Source organism: Apis cerana, linkage group LG6, assembly GCF_029169275.1.
Source record: "Apis cerana isolate GH-2021 linkage group LG6, AcerK_1.0, whole genome shotgun sequence".
Taxonomy (NCBI): Eukaryota; Metazoa; Arthropoda; class Insecta; order Hymenoptera; family Apidae; genus Apis; species Apis cerana.
In genome coordinates, this window is record NC_083857.1 from 9,792,848 (window position 1) to 9,809,414 (window position 16,567).

Sequence of the window (16,567 nt, forward strand, 5' to 3'; positions counted from 1 at the left end):
AATGAATAATATACAGTCCATATATATATATATATATTTTTTCAGTAAATAAAAATTCTTCCTTTTATCGAAACAAGAAATAAACATTCATTCCTTTATAAATACTTCTTTCAAACTCGTTTCAATCACTCATTAATCAATCCATCATTCGTTCAATCATCGTCAATCAAACACCCACGATCAAGGATAAAAAAATATTTTCAATCGAACGATTTCAATCCCCTTTTACATTCACTCCTACAATTTTTAAAATAAACCTTCGAATCCTGGTTAATACTCCGCGATATTCAGCACGACAAACTGTCTGTAACTCGGTAGTAGCTTTTTCCATTCACTGGTACAGACAATTCACAGCTAATTATTGATCGTAGCTGCGAGTAACGTCGGAAACGAAAGTTGTGCTCGGGCCGCGTTGTAGGTCTGCCTTCATACGCATCGAGGAAAAGAAGGGATGGAGGAAGAAGGAAGGGGGGAAAAAAAAGAAAAAGAAAATACAAAGGAACTGCTTTCGCGAGTAATTTATCGCGCATTGATGACGGACTGCAACTTTACCACGCCTATCAACTAAAAATAGGATTATAGGTGATTTACGGCCGAGTCGTAAAACCAATATTTCATACAGCCGCTTGTCCAGGACCTAACTTTGACTCGTGAGCCGGACCGGATATCGGGGATGATCGATCCCAGCGAATGAAAATATATTCCGCGTTCCGCGTTTCATTCCGCGCCGCGCGGAACAATTTACATGCGCACCGTGATCCGATAAAAATGGATTACCTTTGCGTTTTCTGCCTGTCTGAAGGGGAGGAGAGAGACGGAAAAATTAATAGAAAGAGAGGAATTCAATTATTTTCTTGGCCATCCAAGCGTTTGATATTGTACATTTAATATTCCAGTTAATACGGGGGAAATTTGGTTTCGAGTTTATTTAAAGTTGTGTGGTGTAATTGACTTTGAAATCATTGTTATCTTCCTCATTGTCTCGTTGCCGTATGGATGATTTTTAGGGAGGGAAACATTGCCCGTGCGAATTTTGCACGCGCAAAGGAAAAGAGTGAAATATTTTTCGCGACCTTTCTTTCTTTTTGTTTTTTTTTTTTTTTTTACAGTTGGTTCGATCAATTTTCACGTATTATTAGAAGGGCAAATACACAATTTTCCAGAAGTTTAACTCCGCCTATTTCTATGAGATATAAATAATACAATTTTTCCAATTTAGCCTCGTTTAATTGCATCTCGCGTTGATTTGAGAACTTTCGCGTGTTCCTGTTAATTGATTCGTTTCCCTTTGCCATTGTATCGTCAATTTTACAACGAACATTCGGAAACACATGTCCAATGTAATATTTTTTCTTTTCCCCGCCCTCCATTTATGACACCGTTTATTACATATTGATTTTTCGTTAATAACTTTTTTTATAACATTGCTCCATCAACGAAACCTATGTAATATTGTGGATCTTTGCAATGAATCAATCCTGTATTTTCATGCAAGTTCGAACATCGATATCCACTATCAGGGTAATTGCTCATCGTCGTCCAAGTTTTTCCATGTAACAACTTAACAAATGGCCATGGAATTCTCGTCTCCTCCTCCTCCCCCAGCAGTAATTTGTTTACAACTGTACCCTGGTAATTTAGTTTTAATAAATATCTCTTCTCGAACGTGAACTCTCTGATGATTGAAAATATTGATATTCTAATTAATATATTTATAACGAGAAAATTATACACATTAGTGAATTTATAATTGTGTTTGATGATAATGCGTAGAATATTAATTTTTAATCCGTTTGAATATTATGGATGAAAATTTTAAATATAAAATTCAAGAAATTCAAAATCGTGGAAATAATGACGACACGTGTACACAGATACAAAAATCACGATTTTTCAGGGGAAATAGGAATACGAATATTTTTACGAATTCTCATAAAAGGATATCCCCACATTAAAATTTTAAATGGAAAGTCGATATTTCAAAGTTCGTTTAACTTTAAAAAGTAAACAGAAAAAAGAGAAAATAATTATATATATCGATAATGAAAAAGATTTTTGAATTAAATTATTATTATTATTATTGTGGCGAATGAATACGATACATTTGATTTTAAAAATATGTAGAACTACGAGAATAAAAAAAAAATTATTCAGAAGGAATTGCATTTGTTCAAACTGTCGCAAATTGTAACGAGCAGCTATCGGGATCACATACAGGTAGTCGAAATAAAAAAAAAAAAAAAAGAAGAAAAAAAAAGAGGATTCGTGCAAACACATACTCGTTATCTCCTCGTTTTTTGAAATGTAACGATGCGAGGTTGTGTGCGACTGTTAAAGTGCATCGCTTGAAAAATCAAATCAAATTGAACGATTGCAGATTTTCAAAGCGGGAGAAATGTTTCCATGTAACTATTATCGAATTACAAATAGTCAGCTCAACAAGTTTCTCGATGTTGAAACCATTATGTTGTATACATAACTCGTGTTTCCTACTGTCGATCGCTACTCGCTGACAAGTCTATATTCTTTTTCGAATTCAGTGGTTTCGATGTCTTAGAAGTAATTCTTCTTCTGGAACTTTTGAGACTGAATGACGAACAAAATAACGCGTGTACTTTTTAATCTATCTATCGCAATATTACTTTTGAATAGGATATTAAATAGACGAAAATTATTCCGATAGAATCGATAAGGATCTCGATCAAAAATTGATTACTTTCGACGATAAATTAATCGAATTGATCATGTTAATTAGTCGAATGTAATCAAACGATAATCAAGATTCTCGACTCTCTTATTAGCTCAAAGATGGTCTCATAAGATATTTAAATACACAGATTGCCTCTGGATATCCTTTTGACACTTGGTTAATAGATAACAATTCTAATGAGAAGATTTTGTCGTAATCAAAAATATATATCTCGTCAATTTTTCCTTAATTTTATTTCCTCTCTTATATATTTCTCTCACTTAGAAACTATTTTCTTAATTTTTTAACACCCTGTATATTCATTCGACACGTCAATGAATTCTTTTTTATTTTCGTTCTTATTCCACCTTGATAAAATCAATTTTTTTCTTATATATCCATCTTCTTTCTCACTCTTCCTTTACTCTTACTTTATTGAACACTCAATTTTTAAAATATACCCATGCAACTCTTTCCTTACACTTCCTCTCTTATATTTCTCATCCGTTTCATTTTACCTTAAAGAATCATCTCTCGAATTTTTTAAGCAACCTCGGTCGAATATTCTCGTTTAACACCCTCGGTCGAACGTAACACGGATAAATGCCACGTTAACGCGTTCAATTTTCCCGCCAACAACATCTCCCCGCCGACAACAAGGCGGAACGAGTGCATTATACGTTCGTGGAACCGTTCGTTAAGCTCCTCTCTCGGTGTTACATCGCGAGTTTAGCCGAGTAGGGAGTAGGAGGGAGGGAAAGGAGAACTTATTAAGAGGCCGCGACTCGAAACATTATGGTCTTCTTCGCAAGGCAAGTTCGCGGCGGGTTTATCCTTGTCCGGCCGTTTCTTCGTCGCGGCTCTCAAATTAAATCCCGACCGGGAGCTTTGCCTCGCCCAGAGCAAAACTTTAAAGCTGCGAAATCTCCGGCAAACGAAATTCCCCTCTCTACTGCGAGTAGACACGACGGGTGGAGGGGAATGAGTCTGTCCTTATCGAGCACGGTGTTATCGACAGGTGTGTCGATAATTTTATGCACGGTTTACGCCTCCCCCGCGCACGTCGAACGTCGCTCGTCCTTCCAAGATCGAAACATTCCACGGTTATGTTAACAAACAGCCATTCCTGTTTACGGATTGACCACGAACGAAACGATGGAAGATCGGAATTGAGGATCGACGAGGAGTAATAACGTGAAGGATAGTTGAAGGAGTTGATAGCGATGCATAGATTTTTATGGAAAATAAAAAAATTTGTTTTCTATGGATTTTTTTTTTTAATTTTTCGATGCATTTCTGAAAAAAAAAAATAGCAACGATTTATTTATACTTGGACAATCAATATATTGATTGTTGCATAGAATTGTTAACTCGTTTCGATTTAAATGATTATAATATAATGAATTTAATTCGTTTAAAGTTTTACAAATTTAATGGGACGTATATTATTTTTAATATTTTACGAATGAATAAAGTTCGTGTGCTTGGTCCATGAATGGCAGAGTTTGGGGGAAGCACAAAACGGTTCGAGTGGTTGTTCGGCACATGAAGTTTGGCTTCGTGTAAGATATGCGTCTGAATAGTTTCTAGAAATGCTCGTAAAGTTTTGCTTGTAAATGGAATGCAAACGCACGACTCTCTATTTTCATTGTACGCATAATTTAAAGTCACTTTTGTCAAGGTTAAACGATTTTATCGTTAAAAAAAAAAGTAAGGAAAAAGATGTATTATTTCTTTAATACAATTTTGATACAATTGTTCAATTTTTAATTCATGAGTGAGACAGATCGATTTTTACGATTTTTTCGCGTCGTGTTTTTTCAACGAGAAGCAAAATGTGATTTCAATCAAGAATTCAAACGAGGAATCTTCTCTCGGCGAGAAATTAATTTAATCAATTACGCTATCGAGCCTGTCGACGAATTCTTCTTCCTTCTGGAGGTTAATAAATCTGAAATGATTGCCAATCACGGATCCTAGAGATCGCTATCAATCGGAAATCTCGAAAACAATACTTCCTTTGCATTTCTTGATCATCGAGTCGCATAAATCATTGCCACCTTGCGCTTCGGCGGAAATGCATTGCTTACAGATATTGCATTTCCTGGAATGTCAATTCACGATCGATACATTCTATTGGATAAATTAAATTGTTCCGTCGGAATTGATGAACCTTCGTGTAAATGAAAAGGTTGAAACAATGATTTAAACAGTGACTTTTTTTTGATTGTTGTAAATCAGTTTGGATAAAAAAGAAAAACAGAATCTTTCTTTATATAATTCTCAATCGATGTAATTGCTTTTCACAACAACGCTGTTGTTTTTTTTTTTTACATGAATGATCACATTGATGATAAAATGAAACATTTAAACTCAAAATTTATTATATATATTTTTTTCTATCTTTACAATATATATTTTATAACGATTTTTATGTATTTTTATGCATCTTTCTGTATAACCTTTTATCCAAGATTAATCGCCGAATTATAGCCGTTTCATTTAAAATTTTATTAAACTTCATCTCTCATTCATATATTTTACTATTTCTTCCGATCAATCCATATTACATTCGAACAAGATGATCTTCTCACAATTCTTAGCATAATTTTATTCACGGAAGAATGAAAGGCACGTACAATATCCATCGATTAAATATTCACCGGAAGCTCGAAGTTTGAGGGTTAACCGTTACATTTCCAGTGATTAATATCGCACGAAGCGAAAGTACAATGGCTGGAGTCGTTCTAACTTCGAACCTGGCGAAAACGTCGATTAACTTTGATGTTTTCATTTTCGTATTTTCGCAGTAACAGAAGGAAGTGATCCATCCCTGTTCCGATCGGACTTGTCAATTAAATCGGCGCGGCATCGATCGATCTTTTTTTCGCGCGAAAATAAAACGAAATTTCTTCGCGATTTTTCTTTCTTTCTTTCTTTTTTTTTGTTCGATCGACGAGAAAACATCGCGTATTTAAATCATTTTTCATCCGGCGGAAATGCTTGGCCGGAACGTCGGATGTTACCCGAACGGAGAATATCGAGTGTTTAAAAACTGTTGGACAGCCGCGGGAACTATTAGTTTTAGAACGTGTCGTCGTATGTCACGACGAACGAAATCCGTGGCGCAAATTGACGATGATTTATTTTGTGGTCGATCATTAGAGAACATTGGTGAATAGAGACATGGCGGCAGACTTTTTGTGCATACGACGAAATATCTCACGGAACGAACGATTTCGGATATTCTCTGTTAGAGAAATGTCTCCTGAGAATATTAATCGGTGAAAAAAATTTTCTACGGATTTGTTCCGGGAATAGATTGGATATTTGTTCTCGTTTCATACAATTCGCGATTTACATTTAAATTTCAACGCTAACGATATTCACGTACCTTTTTATATTCCGTGCAAAGGTAATAAGATATAAATAAAATATTTCCGCATTGAAACTTCCAAGATGTACGAAAAATATTGCGACGATACACACAAGCGTTCCCCGTATACAAAATTTATTGTTGCATCTGCTTCGAAACGTTTATCCATCTATTTATCACTGTACCAATATCTCGTGTCCCGCCTTCGCCTCTTATTCTCCCCTCAATCGATAGACAACGAGCATCCGCAAACACCTTAATTGTCCACTTCTCGATCCATTCGACAACAAGCTCGAGTACCTCGACGTTAAGAAAGATCAACGTTTATTCATCTTCCTTTCTTTCCTTTTCGTTTCGTTTCCTCCCCTGAAATAGCTCGAAACTCGAAACGACCCCGCTCGCTCGCACGCCCAGTGCGCTCGAAAATAAAATTACCATCGGCATGAGTCATAAGAGGGTAAACACGAAGTAACGCGCGCCCTTTCGGTCGAGGCAGAAAGGGACCCGATCGATCGATCGAACGCGACGCGGCGTGCGACCCTTCGATTCACCACTGGGTTAATGACTCGAATTGAATGACAAGACGCGCGCGAGATCCAATCGTGTGATTGTGATTGTGATTGTGATCGTGGGAGGGGGAGGGGCACGTGGTGTGGAGAGAACTCGAGTCTCTTTTGAGAGGCGGAAACTTCAATTTCACGGCGGGGGAGCACGAATCGTGCTGGAAATTGACGCCTCTCTCTCCTCCCCCCTCCCCCCTTCCTCGTTTTAAACGATGCGAACGATGCCCATGTTAAAAAGATGTCACTCTTTGTCGTCGATCTCGAGGCTCGAGGACAGGATTTTCGGTAGTCGTCGACTCGTGGTCATTGACTTGTGTCAGATGGTTAGTTGATGGGATTTGAAAGGAGAATTTCGCCATCGATGATAATAAGGGTTGTTGAATGATTCCGAGAGAGGATTATATTATATTATATTTAGAATTATTGCGTAGATTTTTGTACATTGTTCTTTTTTGGAAAATATATGTTAATAATCGCGTTTAAAATATAACTTTTACATATCCAAAAAAGATTATTTAACAATCGTATTCCTCTTTGCATCGTTGCTCAATCTTGTTTTTTAAAAAACGAACGAGATTATCCGTGTCAATAGAACTGAGAAATTTTTTTAAAACCATCAATTCCGAATTTCTTTCTTCAATCAACATTTCGTCACAAAAATCACGCAATTCTTCCGTTTGTTTTTTTTTTTCTTTTACAAAACTTCTTTCGCCAAATCGTACAATCCCCTCGAGAAGAAATTCGACGGAGCCCTTCCCTACCTCGTGTGCGAAATCGGGGGGAGAAAAAAGAAAAAAAAAGAAAAAAAATTGGTAGGTCGGCTGGGTCACCTTGCACCGACAGCTCGGTGAAAATAAAGGGACATGTCGGATATGCATATCGAGGAGAACGAGGCTCGTACGAAGGTAATTGTGGCCCCGGCTATCGGAAAACGAACTGGTTCGCTTTTTAACCAGGAGTCCTGCAGCCCAGAGAGACGTTCTAACGGGCGCCAGATGCACCTCTTGGCAAAAAGCGATCCGCATAATGCGGAGGGAGGACCGAGGATCTCATCCGGATCGGAGTTGCACGCGATCGCGAAAATATTTTTATCCTTTCGCTGATATCCTTCTCGATATCCGCAATTCTTTGCTCTTTGCTCGAGGGGGAATAATTAGAACCGAGGCGTTTTATAAAAGAGGGGAGGGGAGTAGGGTGAGGTAAGGTTTATCTGTTTTGGAGGAAAGGATTTTCAGAGGCGTCGATTCTCGATGAAAATATGAGGTGAAATAAAGGTTAACAGGTCTTTTCTTTTCGAGAATCTTTGATGATTTTATTTCAGTGTTAGTTAAAATAGGATTTATCTTTTCACGAACAAGAGTTTTTAAAAACGATGATTTTGTTTTGGGATAGGAAAGTAGAAAGAAATTAAATTAAATGTGAAAATTGAGATCGATTATTTTAGTAGATATATATATTATGTAGAAGGATCGTACGTGTATCAGTGTGGAGCCTGAAATTCTCTGAATATCCAGAATGATACCTTGGCTTTAGTCAGTGAAAAATGTTAATCCCTTCTTGAAATATTCGAAGGTATTAAATATAGCAACGTTCATTTTAGAACGGGTAAAATGTAGGAGAGTGTATGAATGTAAATTAATTCTAGAGATTTTCAGCTGTAATCACGCTGGTTTGTTCGTAAAAATGTTTTAATCGGGTTTGAATAGAACGAGGGAGATGGATTAAACATCGTGAAATTGGAAAAAAAGAAAACTTTTAACGGAGAAATTTTGTCGGTAATTATGAATTTGTATTTGCTTTTGACGGGAATAATCAATCATTTTAATATAGAAATCGATAAATCTTTATTGCACGTAATTAATCGTTCGATAGAAATTCAGATTCTCGACTAAATTGAAAATTTATATAATTTCCATTTGTTTTTATTTTTCCAGAGAATCATTCGAATTAAAAAATTATTTTTCGCTTTATTTTTTCCCGATCATTTTTCTCATTTAGACAATATGTTTCTATGAACAAGGATGGATGGTTTAATTAAATCGTGAAAGAATTTTGGAATTTACGCCCGTGATGGAACGCTCTTTCACAAAATGAAATATTCCAATTTTGATTTTTTTTTAGTGAACGAATTGAGATTTGTATCGATGATTGGGAGAAATCAGAAGATTAATCAATAATCTCACTTAATATAGAATTGTGTAGATTTACCTTTCAAATCAATAGTAAATCCTTGAATAAAATTTTATAATATTATACGCTCGAAATTAAATTAACGTTAGAGGAAAAGAGAATTTCAATGAAGATATTTATATTTAATATATAAAAACCATGAGGTCATGCATAATATTCCCTACATAAAGTCTACCGCATAGGAAATACAGGTGTGCAATGCGGAAACAGCGCACACGTCCCCAAGCTGTACAGGAAACCTTTGTAAAGACCTCAGTCACGTGCTTTGGAAATCTGGCGTCCTCACGGATCGGCAGGCAATACGATACGTCAGTCTCTATTCAGAGGCGAGTTCGAACCACCGAATTCTCCATATTTTACTTAAATTTCCCAAATTTCTCCAGGTAAACTAGCGCAAACTAATCTGAAATACAAATGGAATTTATTAATCCCATAGCAATGCAACTTATCTCGATAAACGTGTTCGTTTCTCTTTGACGCAATTAACAGTTGGATATGAATAATTAGAACTTTGATCGATTACTTCCTTAGTTATTTTAAATACTCGTAATTATTTTCATTTAAAAACGTAAAACATGGAAAGACTTACTGCTTTCATAAATTCAAAACATGAAAATTATAAAATATCACACCAGAATTTTTTCCCCACCTTTCTCATTTCCACTTTATTTCTGCTCTCGAATTATCTCTTTAGCGTTTCATATATATACGATTATTGTACCGCCATATGTATTCGCCGATATAATAAAACCATAAATTAAAAAAAAAAAAAAAAGAAACTAAAAGAATCATTACTTGTCATCTCTTCAAACGATTACACCAATGTTTAATTTCAAGCCAAACTTTCACGATTTATATTTCTAATTGGAAATCATTCAATGATAAACATTTCGTCGTTTCGTCCGTTATTTTTGCCCGATTGATCGGCCTTATTTATATCGCGGATTTTGACGTGTTCTGCGTTGTTAAACGGTGCAATATGGGCGACTAGCAGGGCGCGCCACAAACCTTATTGATTTTGTCCGAAACCGGTCAATCAGCGCCGATATATATTTCTTTCCCGCGAAACAAGCCTTTTTTTTTTTATCCCTCACGATTCACGATTTTGAATTGAAATTGAAACTGGATTACGTACCCTTTTATGTCTTTGGACGAAAGAAAACAAAAACGTGTCGATGAATATGTTTTCGTCCAATCCAGTTACATAATTGTGCTTAACTCGTGTAAGCGTAAAGCAAACTTCTTTTTAATATTACTCTCAAGGACGTATGACAAGTACTTAAGTTATTGCATATTATATCTTAACGCATTATTCGTGTTTTTCTGGCCAGACAAAGATAAGTGACAAATAAAAGTTTTAAAAATTGTCATATATATACACATAGGAAAATATTATTTGCAAATTGATGCAAATTAATTTTTTTTTTTATTTCTTATTTTTAAATTATGCAAATATTACGCACGACAGAGAAAGGAAGAACGATCTGTTTAAACATTGCATATAATCGTTAAAGCGCACATTGAAAATCCTCGAGTATATCCGATTTTTGCGTTTGACGTTTCACATTTCAAACGTAGAGTAGGAGAATTCTCATTAATTTTAATCACACGTATAACAACGATCTTTTCATTATCAAATATCCTTCAGTTTCATACAATTTTAATAATCTCATTGGTATATATATCTTGGAATTCTGAATACGTTGCAAACGATACTATCGCGGATGAATCGTTCCCATCGAGTGGATACTTACGCAAAAATCGTAATCCCCTTCCTTCCTTACAGCGTCGTAAATTTAAACGTGGCATTCTAAAGAAATCGATCTCGAGCACGAGCACAAGGTGAAACGTAAGAGGTTATTCCTTCTTTATTAGCTGACATTTCATATTTTTATTCGTCGTTATTTTTACGATTGATCGCATCGGGTCAGCGAATTAAACGATTCGATCCCTTTCGATGTGTATCTGGTTTTTCCTTTAATTTGTCGACATTTCTTTCTGCTTCATTTCGCACGTTCGTTGTGGAATTTATTTATTTATTTTTTTTTCGATTCGGGTCAAGCTCAGATCGATGAATCGAGGCCATCTTAGCAAGATATTCGAATAAACAAGAGAAAGGGTATGAAAATTCTCCCTCTCGAATAAATAATTATCCCAAATCTAATTCTAATATCTCTCGAGGAATAATCGAGACGAATCGAGGAAATTTTCTCAGGATACATTGCGTCGAACCAAAAAGAAAAAAAAAAAAAGAAAAAAAAAGAGAAACAAGGCAATGGACATGAATCAACTTCATTTTTAAAAATGTACCATATCAAGCGTAAAGTTCATTTCTTAGTTTCTCTCTGAATTCTTTTTTTCTGGAATATTCGCTGCACTTTTCTTCGGAAACTCTCGTCTCCGGAGAATATTTATCTTCTTCAATGTACGCGTAGAAACGAACACATTGTTACCGTGCTGTTGAGACGTTTTCCTCGGGCGTTTATTATTTCTTTTTTTCTTTTTTTTCTTTTTTGACTCGCAATTCGCATGGAAACTTCAATTGATCGCCTCCCTATGAGATTGAGAAAAGTAATTAACGTTTTATCATTCGAGATAAGAAGTTTAAAACTCGAAAATCTTTCGTTTAATCATCGATAACACATTAGAAATCGGTATCTCACGTTTATCTCTGGAACTAATAGAAGCAGAACTTCTTGTCAAACAAATGCAATGTAATTAAGAATGCGATATTGTGTTTTCTCTTATTGGCCAGATACACTCGATTACGAGTCCATTAATTTATTTCGTTTCCATTTCCTAAAATATCTTTTATTAAAAGATATCTCATAAAAAGAGATGGTTTTATTTTTAAAAATGATTTTTAAATAATTCGGTTAACGAGAATCAACGATACGTTATTCATTACATGTAAATGCAACGATAGTACGTGTATAATATACATTGTGGATTGTTAAGTAATTTAGAAGTCAAATTATGATACTGCTGTATGAAAATATATATCCTTATCGTTCATCCTCCTATTATATTCGCAACATGTAGTTTCAGTAGTTTTCAATATAACGAAACATTCTTTTACACCTCATACATATTTTAAAATAAAAAAAAAAAAAGAAAATCGAGTATCTGATTTGATATCAATAAAAGAATTCAATAAAAAATAATTCCAATCGTTATAATTATAATTAACTCGTATACTTTTTTGTAATTACAATTTTCCACGATTACTACAACTTTTATTTTCCTCCCTGAAAAGGAAGAAAAAGTGGCGAGGGGTCTCGTTATTGGCCGGGATACGTTAAAAAAAAAAGAAAGGAAAAAAAAATCGATCGAAAGGTGCAAGGCCGTGTTCCCATCGTTGGAAAACGTTCATTTCGCGATTCTGGATCGAGGATTCTGGATTCGTCGATGCGCATTAATAACGCGGCCAGGGAAAAGAACAAACGAGAAACGTGGATGTTGTTCTCTTCGAAATTCTCACGTAGTGTTCCCTTTCCACCGCCTTGGGTGTTGCGGTCGAGTTAGTATTCACTACTTCCTGACCTGACCCACATTCATTCACCCATTCATTGCACCGCGAATCTTTCGGTTACCGAGAGCTGTGTGTCGAGTCGAGCTTCCCTGACTTTTCTTAATCTCGTTGAGGATAGCGGTGTCGAGACGATTTCTCTTTATTTTTCTCTTTCTTTCTTTCTTCTTTCTTTTTTTGAACGATGAAACGAACGAGAAAACGAGAAAATAAAAAAGAACAATTTTCTCGAACTCTGGCGGGGAATACTGCTTGTATCACTGCCTTAATTCGAAACTTTGGACCGAGAATGTGTGTGAAATTTCGAAATTTTTTTGTTAGCGCTCCTGGTACGATTTTTGTTTTACGATATTGTGTGCCGTAATTGAGAGGAAAAAGAATTTTTGAAATAGTTTCGAGAACAAGAAAAAAATTCTTATACAAAAAATTTGCATCGATTTTTCTCATTAAATTTTTTGTGTAAAAATGTGAAATGTTCAGAATTAGTTAATTAATAGATAAATTCGAGTTTGACAGAATTGTAATAGAAAACGTAAATAGAAAAATTCGTGACGTAATCGTATATCGGTTGTAAATATGTTGATTAATTTTATCTTGTTACCGACATTGATTTTTATTATACAATCTTAGTACAGTTATGTAAGCCTGCCTTGTTCATAAAAAGATGTTTAATTAACGACAGTCGAAACGGTCGAAGTTGATTTCGAATATTGACGCGTACATTCTCATTCTTTCCTTTAAAGTGAGAATAATATGATATTTGTTTTATTTTCTTCAAATCAATTTCGTAACGCGCCACGGAAATTCTTGTTAAATTAGCAAATTTGTTGAGCATGCAATTAATACGACTCCGCCGCGCATTACACTAATACTAACATCGTACATATTGTATTGTGTATTGTATCGTAGCTCTATTGAATCGATCATATTGCAAACTCGATTCCTTCCACTGTAATATAGAGTTACACTCGTGACACAGATTAGAGAGTAGGACGAAACGTACCAGGGAATTACGTTTGGGGCGTTAATTTTAATTCTAAACAAGACCGGAACAATTATTCATGCTCGAACATAATTATCGTCTTAATTTTGATTTTATCATAATTGAATCGAATGGGATGATTGTCGAGCGTCAATTACACAACATTATTGCATCTCTATTATATAATTCTCTAAATTATTCAAATTCTATTATTATGATCATTAAAATAATCGTTATTTCAAGGCAGTCTGAAATTAAATCTTTATACACTTGTAAATTCTTATTAATTAATTAATTTTCTTAAAGAAAGATTTATTTTCTTAAAAAAAAAAGGACCTCTCAATTTGATTTCAGCTCTTTGAACAAATCACTCCTTGGATGGCCAAAGATAACTCGGCCAATAAATTAAAATATTAAATTTCCTACAATTTCTGTATTCACGATACAGATTAAACATTGTTTACATTTGCGCACCGTCCTCCCTTCGAACTCTTGAATTTATTCAAACGTTCCTTCCGCCTCGATTAACTCACGATATTCCAATAAAGAAGCGATCGATGTAACAAGGTTAAATGAACGTCGGCCGCGTTGAACGAGTAACGAATGTTCCGCAATGTTGTGCATAATAGGATCTGCGATCCGTCGAAAATGCGTATGTCTGAAGATTCTATATAGATTATAGGAATGTGGAAGGAATTTCGGGTGTAAGGAGGTGCGTGAGATATGAGTACGTATACATATATTGCATTGTACGTATACATATGTGCATATATATGTATATATAATAGTGGCGCAATCGAAAAGCGAGTTTGGAGCGGATTTAGCATGAATAGAGATGGAATTCAACCGCGCGCACAATGGAAGAATTAGCGGGGAAAAAATTAAGGGTTCAAGGGACGCGTGTGCGCGAGAGAAATGAATAATGGGGAGGAAGGGGGAGGAATGTGGTATTCGTAGGTGTCGTTTGAAGTTTCCCTTCCTTTCGAATAAATTTCGTTTTTTTTCGCAATGACGCAATAAAGGATTATAACGTAACATTTTTTTTTGCGAGGGAGATTGACGCGAATATTTTAATGCGCATAAGTTTCAACGGAAGATAAAGTGTATGTAATTGAAATATAAATATTTTAGATTTAACTTTTTTATTCGGTTTATGCTAATGTGTTATGACTAACGAAATTTCTCGCGATTTTTAAATAATTCCGAGAGTGTAAATTAAATTCAGTGTAGTTTAAATTCATTCATTTTGTAACTGTAGAAGAAATGTATAATTTTGAGAACGATTTTTTATTTGAAAGAATTTAAGAAAATTTTTGCTTACTTTAATTATGAATAGATTTCTGTGTATAAAATTATCCTGGTATATTTAAGTTTATTCGTGAATAATTAAATGGACATAGGAAAAATATATAATCAGTGAGAAATACTTGTTGTTTTCCATAACAATTGCATTATTGTTTTCTATCATACTTTGCTTAGATTATATGGAAATACGTGTTTACATTAAACGCGAAATCACCATGAAACGTCTCGACATGATTTATCGTGACAATGCACACAGTAATTTCAAAATTGAGGAGTCTCTTGCACGTGATCAGTATGCATAGACACGCTTAAGTAGAGGATAGAGGCTGCTAGATTGACTCGTAGACCAATGCGACAGAAAATAATAGGCAGAGTCTGTCGTTTTTTTTTGTATCTCAATTCCATAATCACGTATCAAACTTTTCAACAGCAAATTCTTCTAGACTCGACATCGATAACTAAGATAAAAAAATTATCATTTTTAATTCACTTTCGCATTATCATTGCTTTTGTTTTTATTTTATTAACTCATTATTGTTTACCTCATTAACAAAGATGTATATTATTTCGTCCAAAGATCGAATAATATATTAAATCATTAATCAACGTTCAGTTGTCCATGCATGAGTCTTAAAAAAAAAAGGAAGGAAATTTAAACTTCGATCACAAATACACGGATACACGTACAATCGTCTTCGATCTTAATTCAAGCATACTCAAACAAATAATTTAAAATATGGATAATTTATTACACGTCCGCATGAAAACGCATTAAAATTGTATCATCGCTTGCATTTCCTCTCATTTAAATTTCCCCCGTGCAACCGGCATCATCCGCATCGTGCAACCCATAAACTAAATATTTCATTCGAAAGTGTTCCGATTCGCGAGGGAGGAGGCTTCGTTTTATTTTTATCCGAATCACTCGAAACCTTTAAACCGACAAATGTCGATCCAATCCACTCCTGCCTAACAGAGAAAGAAATATGTTACTCATACGTGTGGCGCGCGTTGTTGCGCGCTAAGATATTTACTCGCGTCCTTGCGACGACGCTATAAATTTCACGGAAGCGTCCCGGGGCTCGTAAAGTGGGCTTCTGGGTGACGGTTTTCGCCTGTAAATCGAAGAAAACGCGGCAATCTGGTTCGTCGATATTCGCGCCGCTCTCGCCTCCTCCGCTTCCGGTCCACGATCCTACTACCGGCGGCGACCGAGATTTAAATGGCAGACTGGTAATTGCGTTCGTGGAACGAGATAGGCCGCGAGAGAGCTTTATCGATGAAACTTCTCTCTCTCTCTCTTTCTCTTTCTATGATTTTAATAACCATCTTTCCACGAAATTTCTATGTGTTAATTGTGTGGATGCGAATGAATTACGTATACGAACGAAGATGATTTCTCTTTCTTAGTTTAGTATTGTTTTGAATTGAATTTGAAGCGAGACAATTCTGTCTTTGTCGTATCTAATACAGTTTCGTTTTGTTTCATATACAAAGTTGAACGAGTTAACTTAAAATAATTTAACAAGTCTCGATCGATATTTTTGTATATGAATCTTTTTGGTATTTAGAATCTATTGCGATATTGTAGGTGATACTGTGTTTGAATCAAAATAAATAAATATGAAATTGGAGGAAATGAAAGTGATAATGGGTATAATAATTGTAAATAGGATGTAATGATATTGTACGAGTATATATTTATCGTGTAAAATATATATATATATTTATATATGAACATCTGCGTTAACACGCGGATATTAATGTTATAATCGTTTCATATCGTATAACGAACGTCGCTTTTCCCATCTTATTTTTTTACTTATTTTAAGATCATTAAACAACGTGCAACAACTGTTTCCGTTTGGGTATTGTTCTACGTATAATTTATAGTCCATTATACTGTCCAGTGTAAATTTTCTACAATAAAGAA

The 16,567-nt window shown here is 35.0% G+C and overlaps 1 protein-coding gene and 1 long non-coding RNA gene across 4 annotated transcripts in view; one reads left to right on the forward strand and one right to left on the reverse strand.

Annotated features, from left to right (window-relative positions):
- LOC107993727 (neurobeachin) overlaps positions 1-16,567 on the forward strand; it is a 429,179-nt gene that overhangs the window by 20,354 nt on the left and 392,258 nt on the right. The gene's annotated exons all lie outside the window — the stretch shown is intronic.
- LOC107993734 (uncharacterized) lies at positions 8,920-10,058 on the reverse strand. The gene is made up of 2 exons (XR_009830184.1): positions 9,954-10,058; positions 8,920-9,221 (listed from the first exon to the last, which is right to left on the reverse strand). It is a non-coding gene; the product is annotated as an uncharacterized LOC107993734 (long non-coding RNA).